Source organism: Pantherophis guttatus, chromosome 14, assembly GCF_059756535.1.
Source record: "Pantherophis guttatus breed Tessera chromosome 14, ASM5975653v1, whole genome shotgun sequence".
Taxonomy (NCBI): Eukaryota; Metazoa; Chordata; class Lepidosauria; order Squamata; family Colubridae; genus Pantherophis; species Pantherophis guttatus.
Genome location: NC_142076.1, coordinates 10,249,257 through 10,261,673, shown reverse-complemented (window position 1 = coordinate 10,261,673; position 12,417 = coordinate 10,249,257). Strand labels below are relative to the sequence as shown.

Genomic DNA, 12,417 nt, shown 5'->3' with positions numbered 1-12,417 from the left:
CCACGCCCACCCAGCAACCGGACAGAGAACCCCTTGCTAAAATTTTTGAAGCCCACCCCTGAAGACAAGCCACGGTTCGGCGGCCTTTCACGCTTTGATCAGGATGGTCATTGAGAAATGAGAAACGAAACGGGTGCCGATTCTCAGAAGGAGGGGGAAGAAGGTTTGATTTGGAGGCATAAATATAGAAGTGTGGGTCATCGGCCTCCCAGGAAGGGGAGGGGGAGAAAATGAGATCATAGAGGGAGAGAAACGCTGTGGCAGGAATGCTCAGTCTCTCCTTTGCAGCAGCCCCGTTGCGCCTCCGAGGGATTGTACAGTGGAAATAGATAATATCTTATCGATCGGGCCAAAGCAAACAACTCAACCGGCAGGGTCAACTGGATGACATCAACTTGCCAGAGTGCTAAGTGCCATCTGCGAAAATGATCCGAGAGAAGTGCATTATTTATCAGAGGGCGCCTCATTAGTTCAACGCCCTAAGCTCGGTGGGTACTTCGTGGCACGGCCAATGAAGCCTCTAGGCTGCTGGCCAACAGATGAAGAGAAGCCCTCCTTTATTTCTCAGGGCTGGGCTGAGAATCTACATCCCACTATTTCCCTCCCACCCACCCACCCGTCTTTCTTTCTGGGTGGCGATTTGTAATGCTTGGAGGGTTAGGGAGGGAACTGAGTTGAAAGCACAAAGTCAGCTGGGAGTTAACCCTTCCTATGTTTCCACTCTGGAAGTGTCCTCTCTATGGTGTTGATTGATAAGCTAAGACCAGAGCTCAGCCACTGAACTGACTCTTTCTTTCTTTCTTTTTCTTTCTTTTCTTCTTCCTTCCTCTTCCTTCCTTCCTTTCTTTTATCTTCCTTCCTTTCTCTTTTCCTTCCTTCCTTTATCTTTCTTCCTCTTTCTTTCTTTCCTTCTTCCTTCCTTCCTTCATCTCTTTCTTTCTTTCTCCAAGGGATTCGCAGGAGTCTTCTCCAGCACCAGAGTTCAAAGGCCTCCATTCTTTGGCGCTCAGCCTTCCTTATGATCCAACTTTCACAACCATACATTGCAACTGGGAAAACCATCGCCTTTTCTTGGCAGGGTGCTGTCTCTGCTTTTTAGAATGCTGTCTAGATTTGCCCTAGCTTTCCTCCCCAGGAGCAAGTGTCTTTTAATTTCTTGGCTGCAGTGTCCATCTGCGGTGATCTTGGAACCCAGGAAAATAAAACCTGTCACTACCTCCATTTCTTCCCCATCTATTTGCCAGGAACTGAGAGGGCCAGATGCCATGATCTTAGTTTTCTTAATGTTGAGTTTAAAGCCAACTTTTGCACTCTCCGTTCTTCACCCGCATCAAGAGGCTCTTTAGTTCCTCTTCACTTTCTGCCATTAGAGTGGTGTCATCTGCATATCTGAGGTTGTTGATATACAAAGCCACATATAAAGTAAACAAAATCAACTTTACTGTTTGCCTTGGGTCCATTCATTAAACACCGACCAGAGTCTCTTTCTGAGGGGGAGGGATGGGCAGTTAGGAAATGTGATAAACAAACAAACAAAAAAAAAATAGATACTTTTGCCTGTATCAGAGCCCCCAAGCTGCTTACTGCTGCTCTGAGTCTCAGGAGAGAGGTTATTTTCAATATTCCATCTGTTCTTTAAGCCATCTTTGAAGGGGGAGATTCTTGCCTCAGGAGACCCACTTATGTGGGCTTTAAAGACTTGGCTCCCCCCCCTCCGCCAAGCTTTCAACCAGGGCTCAGCTTCAAAAATTTTAGCAAGGGGTTCTCTGCCCAGTTACTGGGTGGGCATGGGTTTGGTGGGCGTGGCCTAGTCGGCCTCCTGCACCATGGCGGGAGCGGGCATTTTTGCACTCCCGGGACTCGAGGCTTTCCTTGAGCCTCCAGGAGGGCGAAAATGGCCTTCCCAGGCTCCGGAAACCCTCTGGAGGCTGGAAACAGGCCCGTTTCTGGCCTTCCCAAATTTCTGGTAGGCCCGTTTTTCATCTTCCCTGAGCCTCCATGTGTGCCCTGCACTTACCTGCATCCATTTCTCTCTCTGTGTGTGTCTGTGTGTCTGTTTCTCTCTCTCCCTCCCTCCGTCTCTCTCTCTCTCTCTGTATCTCTCTCTGTGTTTCTATCTCTGTCTCTTTCTCTTTCTCTCTGTCTCTTTCTCTGTCTCTGCCTCCCTCCCTCCCTGTCGTGGGTGGAATCCTGATTCAGTTAATTTGCACTTTGTTCTAATTCAGGCTGTATTTAAGCTGGTGTGGCCTTCCTTATTCTTATATTCTGCACTATTCAGAGCAGAAATGATGGTCTTCTTTCACCAGTTCAAATCCGTTTGTTATAGCCATAAGGCCAGATGCCATAAAATATGCAGTAATACAACTGCTACATATATAAACAATAGTATAAGAAAAAGTGATGAATACATAAATGTCCAAACTCAGTTAATGGGACGATGTATTGTACAGATGGTAGCATGAAACTAGGCAGCTCGGGAGGATATTTTTAAGTCCTTGTCTGAAAGAAATAACAGGAAGTAGAAACCCCATTTCCTGCCTGGAGATTTCTTCAAGATCAGATAAATGAAGGTCTGGTAGAGTTCTTATATAGAGAACAATATAGTAGCATAAACCATGGTTTAGAGTTTCTATTGAGCTTAAGTGAAAGCTTTATAAGTAGTCCTTGCTTAATGATCGTAAATAGCCTCACTTAATGACCTGTTGCTTAGCGATCATTCAGAGTTCTGACAGACCTCTCCAGAGCTACTTATAACCCAGTTCCAGAGTTCCAATGGCTATCCTTCCTTTGGCGAACTTAGTAACCAGCTTTCATGGTTATTTGGAGCATCCTTCTGTCACGCAACCATGATTTTTGGCAGATTTTTGCTGCTTTCCAGCCTTTATTTCTGGGTTTTTGGCAAAAACAAAAAACAAAACAAAAAAAACCCACTGAAGAAAATGGATTTGCTTAATGACTGTGGTATTTGCTTAACAGCTACAGTTTTGCTTAACAACCTCTGTGAAAAAGGTGGTAAAATCAGGTTGTGACCCGCTAAATGACTGTATTGACTTAGGACCGTAATTCTGGGCTCAATTATGGTTGCAAGTCGAGGACTAGCCATACCTTTCAAAATTGTGACAGGTGATAAATAAGAGGCCGCAGCAAAAAAGTGAAAATTTTGGCTGCTCTCCAATGTACTGGACCACCTAAGGACATTTTTCTCGCTGTCCATGGTGCTGAAACATCCTCCTTGGAATGCTTTATGTACCAAATCTTGTGGGAAATTAAAGATTTTTTTCCCCCTTCCCTTAATTACATGGGCTGTTTTTAAAGGGATTTTTTTAAAGACTGAGAGGACTCTATCTGCATCCTTTAAATCTTCCCTAACTTCCCCTCTTAGATAGGGAAGTTGCCATTTGGAAGAAGTTAGTAATTTCTATCATCCGTTTATTTATTTATTTTTAAAAAAATCAGTTTGTATCCCTAATTCATGTGGATATTTTGCACCAGTCCTGGCAGATTTTTAAGGTGTCTCAACTTGACCTGCCAGCTTTCTTTCCCGAAGACTTTGTTTTAATGACAAACTATTCTTTTGCTTCTGCCAAATATCTTTGCCATGGTCTTGGGAAGCTAAAGATATTTCCAAAGCAGTCGGAAGCCCAATCATTTTCCTATTTCTGTCAAACAATTTACTTGGAAGTATCCATTTTAGTCACCTGCAAGCTTTATTTTGATCTGAAGGAGTTTTGGCCTCCACCCCCCCAGTTGATTCTAATTATGCATCTATGTCTATTCATTTTGATCTCTTTCAACCCTAGCAATAAATTATCCAGCTATGCCACGTTGAAAGTCAGCTAGCTCTTAAATGAGTGGGTGAAGAGACTGTAAATTATTGAATTGACTGTTTCAGCTACTCCCTAGAGTTATGCCCATTCTTCAGAAAGCAAGAAGCTCTCAAAACCATTCTCAAAACAGCAGCCAGTGAGACACAATGCACGATGTGTCCAAAATCAGTAACAAGAAGCCAGAATGAATACATAAACATCCAAACTCAGTTAATGGGCTGATGCATTGTACAGATAGTAGCACGAAACTAGGCAGCTCGGGAGGATATTTTTAAGTCCTTGTCTGAAAAAAATAACAGAAAGTAGAAATCCCACTTCCTGCCTGAAGATTTCTTTTCAAGATCAGATAAACAAAGTTCTGGTAGAGTTCAGGGGTGAAATCCAGCACAACCAACGCAGATGTCATGATGTCACTTTGTTGAGACATTTTAAGCCTCTGTGCATGTGCAGAAGGCTTTGTGCATGCACAAATGAGTGGAGTGATTGGCGAACCAGTAGGGAAGGTAGGTAAATTTCAGTTCTTATATAGAGAACTCTATATAAGAGTTGGCATTTGCTGTGCAATGCAAAATCTGTGAAAAAGCAAGGAAGTCCTCATTCAATTCCATGGGAAACCTAACGAGAAACGCTGGTGTGATTTCCTACACACAACCACAATTGAGCCCAATTATGGGTTTGTTTGTTTTTTGGCTAAGCAAAATATTTATTGAGTTTTGCCCATTTTATCACCTTCCTTGCCATAGTTGTTAAGTAAATGGCTGCAGTTAAATTAGTTAGCATAGTTATTAAGTGAATCTGGCTTCCCCTGTTGATTTTGCTTGTCAGAAGGTCGCAAAAGGGGATCACATGATCCCAGGGGTGAAATGCTACTGGTTCGGGCCGGTTCACCTAAACCAGGGGTGGGCAACTATGGCCCTTTTATGACTTGTGGACTTCAACTCCCAGAATTCCTGAGCCAGCTATGTTAGCTCAGGAATTCTGGGAATTGAAGTCCACAAGTCATAAAAAGGCCGTAATTGCCCACCTCTGACCTAAACCGGTAGTAAAAAAAATATGTAAAAATAAAGTTCCGACGATCAGCTGAGCGACACGCGATCGTCAGAATTTTTTTAAAAAAACTTTTTAAGCATTTTTTTTACTACCGGTTCTCTGGAAAAAGGCTCGGATGATCGCGTGGCGCAGCTGTGATCGTCCAAGCGTTGTTTTTTTTTTTTTACTTTTTTAAAGCATTTTTTTACTACCTATTTGCCCGAACCAGTAGTAAAAAATGCTTTAAAAAAGTTTTTAAAAAGGTTCCCAAGATTGCACACCACAGCTGATTTTCCCCACTACCACCTGCTGTTCTACTTACCTTCCCAAACCTCCTTTTGGTGCATACCAGAGGTGGGTTTCAGCAGGTTCTGACCAGTTCTGGAGAACCGGTAGCGGAAATTTTGAGAACCGGTAGTAAAAATTCTGACCATCCCCATCTATTCTCTGCCTCCCGAATCCCAGTTGATCGGGAGGAAATGGGGATTTTGCAGTATCCTTCCCCTGGAGTGGGTGGGAATGGAGATTTTACAGTATCTTTCCCTGCCACGCCCACCAAGCCATGCCCACCAAGCCACGCTCACAGAACCAGTAGTAAAAAAATTTGAAACCCACCACTAGTGCAATTATCACAAATAAACACTAGTTGCCAAGCATCCAAATTTTGATCATGTGACCTTGGGAATGCTGCAACACTTGTAAGTGTGAAAAACGGTCACGTGTCACAGCACAGCTGGCTGGGGAATTCTGGGAGTTGAAGTCCACACGTCTTAATTTTTCCATGGTTAAGAAACCCTGGATAAATCCTCGCAGTGAAGTCTTTTTTTTTTTTTAAATTTTGATTTATATGCCGCCCTTCTCCGGAGACTCAGGGCGGCTTACAATGCGCTAAGCAATAGCCTTCATACTTTTGTATAATTATACAAAGTCAGCTTATTGCCCCCACAAACTGGGTCCTCAATTTACCTACCTTAGAAAGGATGGAAGGCTGAGTCAACCTTGAGCCTTGGAGAGATTCGAACCAGCAGTAAATTGCAGGCAGCTGTGTTAATAACAGGGTGCGTAGACCACTGTACTATCAAGGCTCTTTTTACACGAAGGTGAAGGTTTTAAAAGTTATTGATATCGAGAGTGCTGTTCTGCCATCCTCTTAAAAGAAGGGCTGCCAACAGGTGGTGAAGCCAGGTGGTGTTGGCAGTGCATATCGCTTTTTTTTTTTTTTATTGAGATCTTCAAGAGGGCACGGGGTAAAGGCATTGACATTTTCTACACACGGAGGTGTAGATATGTTCATCAGCCTCGCGATTATATTTTTAACCATGCAAGGATGAAAAATGGAGCCGGTGAAAGTCAGCAATTTGCTGCCAGGTGTTGAGAAGTGAGGGGGCTGCAGCTTGCAAAAATGGGAAGCCCCTCCCTCCGCGTTCTAGATGGTCCAGATTTTGCCTTAGGATTTAATGTAATTTATAATAATATTATAAGAAGAAGTTATAATGTTCTGATATCTCAGGGGCTGCACCAAAGAAGGGGGGGTCAAACTATTCTCCAAAGCACCTGAGGGCAGGACAAGAAGCAATGGGTGGAAACTCATCAAGGAGAGAAGCAACTCAGAACTAAGGAGAAATTTCCTGACAGTGAGAACAATTAATCCGTGGAACAACTTGCCTCCAGAAGTTGTGGATGCTCCAACACTGGAAGTTTTTAAGAAGATGTTGGACAACCATTTGTCTGAAGTGGTGTAGGGTTTCCTGCCTGGGCAGGGGGTTGGACTAGAAAACCTCCAAGGTCCCTTCCAACTCTGTTATTCTATGGTTCTTAATTTCAGCCACAGCAGAAATGCTCCATACATTCATGTCCATTCTGCTGTACAGGTAGTCCTCAACATACGACCACAACTGAGTCCAAATTTTCTGTGGTTCATGGAGGAAGCCAGATTCACTTAATAACTGCATGGTTCACTTAACAACTGCAATGTTTCAAGATTCGGGTTGACTCAGCCTTCCATCCTTCCGAGATGGGTAAAAGGAGGACCCAGATTGATGGGGGGCTAGAGGCTGACTCTGTAAACTCTTAGACTCTTAGAGAGGGCTGGAAAGCACTGTAAAGTGGTACATGTCTAAGAGCTATTGCTATTTTCCTTCCTTCCTTCCTTCCTTCCTTCCTTCCTTCCTTCCTTCCTTCCTTCCTTCCTTCCATCCATGGTGCGCAGTGGTTAGAATGCAGTATTGCAGGCTAATTCTGCCCACAGCCTGAAGTTCAATCCTGACTGGCTCAAGGTTGACTCAGCCTTCCATCCTTCCGAGGTGGGTAAAATGAGGACCCAGATTGTTGGGGGCAAGAGGCTGACTCCGTAAACCGCTTAGAGAGGGCTGTAAAAGCACTGTGAAGCAGTATATAAGTCTAAGTGCTATTGCTAATTAACTGTGGCCAAAAAAAATGGGCACAACTCACTTAATAACCACCTTGGAATGGAAATTCTGGTCCCAATTGATGTCGTAAGTCGAGGACCGCCTGTAATATTTTTTTGGGAGGTCTCAACACAAAAAAAAGAATCTGTTGATTGGGTTTTGCTATGGATGTTGATTGGCTGGAGAGAGCTAGCTTAGCAAACTGTATGACTGGGTCTGTAAGGGGTTAAAATTAACCCCCTTGTTGTATTACTGTAATCTACTAACCCCCCCCCCCCCATGACTCAGTTAAGCATACGGTGGGCACAAACCGTGTGACCTCGCCTCACTTCATTGGCTGCCACAACACAGGATGAATGAAGCACTGGTGATGTAATGCCAGATGTCTCACCACGAGTCTGGTTACAAAGGAGAGCTGGAAAACGTAGAGCATCACTCTTAGTCTGAGTAATGCTGCAGACTTTCTATTCTTCATCTTGTTGTTGTTAGTTGCGAAGTTGTGTCCAACCCATTGCGACCCCATGGACCACATTCCTCCAGGCCTTCCTGTCCTCTACCATCCTCTGGAGTCCATTTAAGCTCAGTGACTCCATCCAGCCACCTCGTTCTCCGCCGTCCCCTTCTTCTTTTGCCCTCCATCTTTCCCAGCATTAGGCTCTTCTCCAGGGAATCCATCCTTCTCATTAGGCGGCCAAAGCATTTGAGTTTCCTCTTCAGGATCTGGCCTTCGAAAGAGCCGTCAGGGTTGATCTCCTCTAGGACCGACCGGTTTGATGGCTTTGCAGTCCAAGGGACTCGCAGGAGTCTTCTCCAGCACCAGAGTTCAAAGGCCTCCATTCTTTGGTGTTCAGCCTTCCTTATGGCCCAACTTTCACAGCCGTACATTGCAACTGGGAAAACCTTCGCCTTGACTATACGGACTTTTGTTGGCAGGGTGATATCTCTGCTTTTTAGAATGCTGTCTAGATTTGCCATAGCTTTCCTCACCAGGAACAAGCCTCTTTTAATTTGGATGGCCTTTATTCATTCTCCTGATGTATTCTCAGTCTGTTCTCCAAGGAACATCTCATGAAGTATAAGACCCCACTGCCATCCCCACGATTTATTTCCATCCCTGCCTTTCTACTTGAAGAAAACATCAATGCAGTAAATGAAGCCTCTAGGAAAGAAAAAACATTTTGAAACCCACCAAAACATAACGATGAAAAGTAAGTTCCATTCAGAATAATGTTAACAGAACAAGAGTGTTGGAAGAGATCTTGGAGGTTTTTTAGTCCAACCCACTGCTCAAGCAGGAGACCCTATGCCATTCCAGACAAGGGGCTGTCCACTCTCTTCTTAAAAGCCTCCAGTGATGGAGCACCTACAACGTCTGAAGGCAAGCCATTCCACAAGTTTATTGTTTGCATTGTTAGAGAATTTCTCCTTAGTTCTAGGTTGCTTCTCTCCTTGATTGGTTTCCACCCATTGCTTCTTGTCCTGTCTTCTTGGTGGTCTGGAAAATAGGTTGACCTCCTCTTCTTTATGGCAGCCATAATCATTAAAAAAATGATTCAGGGACAGGCTTAGGCATGGATTGAATAATTTCCCCTTTCAATCACAGGGTCTCTGGTTTTTAGCCCAGTGCTTCAACTGCTAAGCCAAGCTGGCTGTTTTGCATTTTTAGTGTGAATGTTCCTGAAATTGCAGATCCAAAACGGTTTGCATCTAAATTGCTGTTAATTTCATTTCGGAAGCAATCCAGAGAGTTTCCACAGGCCATACTCCAACTGAGAAGTATTACATAGCTTTTAGGAAAGAAGATGTGACAGGTGGACACATGACATACCGTTTTTCTAAAGGGTCAGTTTGGTGTAGAGGTTAAGGTATCAAAATATGATCATTTGAGCCAAGTCATGCTGGGTTTTGGGCAGCTCTGAAACCATCTCAGGGGCTGCCACAAAGAAAAGGGAATCAACCTATTCTCCGAAGCACCTGAGGGCAGGACAAGAAGCAATGGGTGGAAATTAATCAAGGAGAGAAGCAACTCAGAACTAAGGAGAAATTTCCTGACAGTGAGAACAATGAATCAGTGGAACAACTGGCCTCCAGAAGTTGTGAATGCTCCAACACTGGAAGTTTTTAAGATGATGTTGGATAACCATTTGTCTGAAGTGGTGGAGGGTTTCCTGCCTAAGCAGGGGGTTGGACTAGAAGACCTCCAAGGTCCCTTCCAACTCTGTTATTCTATTCTTCAAAACACCTGAGGGCAGGACAAGAAGCAATGGGTGGAAACTAATCAAGGAGAGAAGCAACTTAGAAATAAGGAGAAATTTCCTGACAGTTAGAACAATGAGTCAGTGGATTAATTGCCTCCAGAAGTTGTGAATGCTCGAACACTAGAAGTTTTTAAAGAAGAGATTGGACCACCATTTGTCTGAATTGGTGGAGGGTTTCCTGCCTGAGCAGGGGGTTGGACTAGAAGACCTCCCAAATCCCTTCCAGCTCTGTTATTCTGCTATGTGCCAAACTGATCACCCTCTCCTCTCCTCTCCCCGCTTCACCCCATCTATAAAATCTGAGTCTCCAAACGCCGCTATCTGTCACTGCAGGAAATGGAAACAGTCCCGTCTCCCAGCCTACGAGCCCCCATGCTGGGAGCGCATTATGCATCCTTTGCCAACGGGCGACAAGTGGCGTAGGAGGACGTGAGCCCCTAATTGGCACCTTTCCTTTGAATTGCGGAGCCCAAAGCTTTCCCCCCACCCTCCGGGGAGGGCAAGGCTCTGTTTTAATCAGCAGGAAGTCATCGTGGGCAGCAATCGCATGGCACACAGCCTCTTCGGTTGCCCTACCACACCGTACATACCACAAGTTGCTGTTGCCCACCCACCCACCCGGATTATAAATGGAGGCAGCCATCCTGGAGAAGCGATGGGCAGGTTAGATAAAACTATGGGCTGTTCCATTCCAAACTGCGGGGGGAAATGGGTGGGAGGGATATATTTGTAAAAGTTTTCCCCTTTACCTATAGAAAGCTAGGACAGCAAGAAGGCTTCTGTTCCAAGCAGTGGAACATAGCAAATGTCAATACTGGTAAGTCCTTGACTTACCGCAGTTCGTTTAGTGTCCGTTCGAAGTTACAATGGCACTGAAAAATGCGACTGATGACCGTGTTTCACACTTAGGACCCTTATAGCAGTTCCATCGCCACATGATTTACAGTCAGATAGCTATAGCAATAGCACTTAGACTTATATACTGCTTCACAGTGCTTTCCAGCCCTCTCTAAGCGGTTTACAGAATCAGCCTCTTATCCCCAACAATCTGGCTCCTCATTTAACCCTGAATTAAAGTTCAGAAACAAGAGACACCAACAAGAAACAAATGTAGCAATGTTGCTTTCCTACAAAGAGCCCAAGAGCCATTGCTGCTCTTTTAAGCCTTCTGGGAGGGGACAATCATCTCCTGGCCTTACTCCTGAGTCGTCCTTTTTGCTTTAGCTGCTCTTGCCTTCTGGCAGCTCTTTGCATGCGTGCACTAGGAACAGGCTCCTCCTGTTCCTCTGCCTCTCTGCTGTCTGCTTCTGGAGGCTCCGGAGTCTGCGCATCGCTCCCAGATGGCCCTGGCCCCATCTCTGCCTCTGACTTGGAGCCCTCGTCTGGACCTTCCCCTGACTCCAGGACTGGCCCATTGTCCTCCCCAGACTCCTCACTGTCCGACTCCTCTGCCAGCTCTGCAGGCTGCTGGCGGACCACAACAACACCTTCAGGACGCACCTGTGGCATGAAAGCATCTATCCAGCAGGTGGTTCTCTTCTATTTCCCAAGCATAGCATACAAATCCATGGGGGGAGGGGGGGAAGGCGAGTCCATCTGGAAATGCCTATTTTGAGAACGGCGCCGGCAAAAAATAGAAAAGTGATTAGTGCTGAAATTAGGACACATTTTTCTCTGTGCTGTTTTTTTTCAGTTCCTGAGGGAAGGAAACAGACTTATGAGCGATTACCTGGGGAAACAGGTTGCTGAATAGAGGCAACTGATTTATCATTCCTCTTCCTTAAGAGCTTAAGGCTGGGAATTTCCTTCATGGATTGATGGGGAAGGTTTAACCTCACTGCTTCTTGGATGCCAAGATGCCAAACTTATGGATAGAACTCATGGATAGAAGAAATTATTACTTTAATACTGAAAGAAGACTCAGATTTAACACAGATAAAGAATTATAGACCCCTATCTCTATTAAATGCAGACTATAAAATATTTACATCAATAATAGCAGAGATTTCTGAATGAATTTATCCACCCTGACCAGAATGGATTTTTACCTAAAAGACAAATTAAGAACAATGTGAGAGTTATTTTAGATACGCTGGAATATTATGAAATACACTCTGATAAACAAATGGTGTTGATATTTTTAGATGCACAGAAAGCATTTGACAATGTAAACTGGCAATTCATGGTACAACAGACTTATGAGTGACTACCTGGGCAAACAGATTGCTGAGTAGAAATAGTTTATCCATCATTCCTCTTCCTTAAGAGCTTAAGGCTGGGATCTTCCTTCAGGGATTGATGTGGAAGGTTTGACCTCACTGCTTCTCAGATGCCAAGAATAAACTTGCAGTCTACAGGATTAAAAAAAAAAAGCATATTTTTTCACCAGGTCTGATGCTCCATTTCTGATGACCCACCAATTCAGTTTTCTTGGTAATGGTCCTAGAAGGAATTCCCCCCCCCCAGTTTCCCAGTCTAGTACAGGTAGTCCTAGACTTACAACAGTTCACGTAGTGGCCATTCGAAATTACGACTGCGCTTTAAAAAGCAATTTATGACCATTTTTCACACTGACGACCATTGCAGCATCCCCATGATCACGTGATGTACATTCGGATGCTGGACCACTGATTCACATTTAGGACGGTTGCAGTGTCCCGGGGTCACGTGACCCTCTGACAAGCAAAGTCAATGGGGGAGCCAGATTCACTTAGTAACTGTGTTCCTAATTTAATGACGGCAGTGGTTCACTTAACAAATGGGACAAGAAAAGTCATAAAATGGGGCAAACCTCACTTAATGCATCTCTCACTCAGCAACATAAATTTTGGGGCTCAGTTGTGAGCCTACATCGAGAAGTACCTGTATACAATTTGGAATTACCTAGTTCTCCCC

General features: G+C 44.4%; 1 protein-coding gene and 1 long non-coding RNA gene across 4 annotated transcripts in view; one reads left to right on the top strand and one right to left on the bottom strand.

Moving 5' to 3' along the window:
• Positions 1-12,417, bottom strand: part of LOC132712219 (uncharacterized) — a 97,240-nt gene that overhangs the window by 46,853 nt on the left and 37,970 nt on the right. For both annotated transcript variants that reach the window (XR_015729847.1, XR_009622891.2), the window contains exon 2: positions 11,733-11,873. This is a non-coding gene — a long non-coding RNA (uncharacterized LOC132712219). The remainder of the gene's footprint in view (positions 1-11,732; positions 11,874-12,417) is intronic.
• Positions 1-12,417, top strand: part of FBXL16 (F-box and leucine rich repeat protein 16) — a 68,883-nt gene that overhangs the window by 24,688 nt on the left and 31,778 nt on the right. The window lies entirely within an intron of this gene.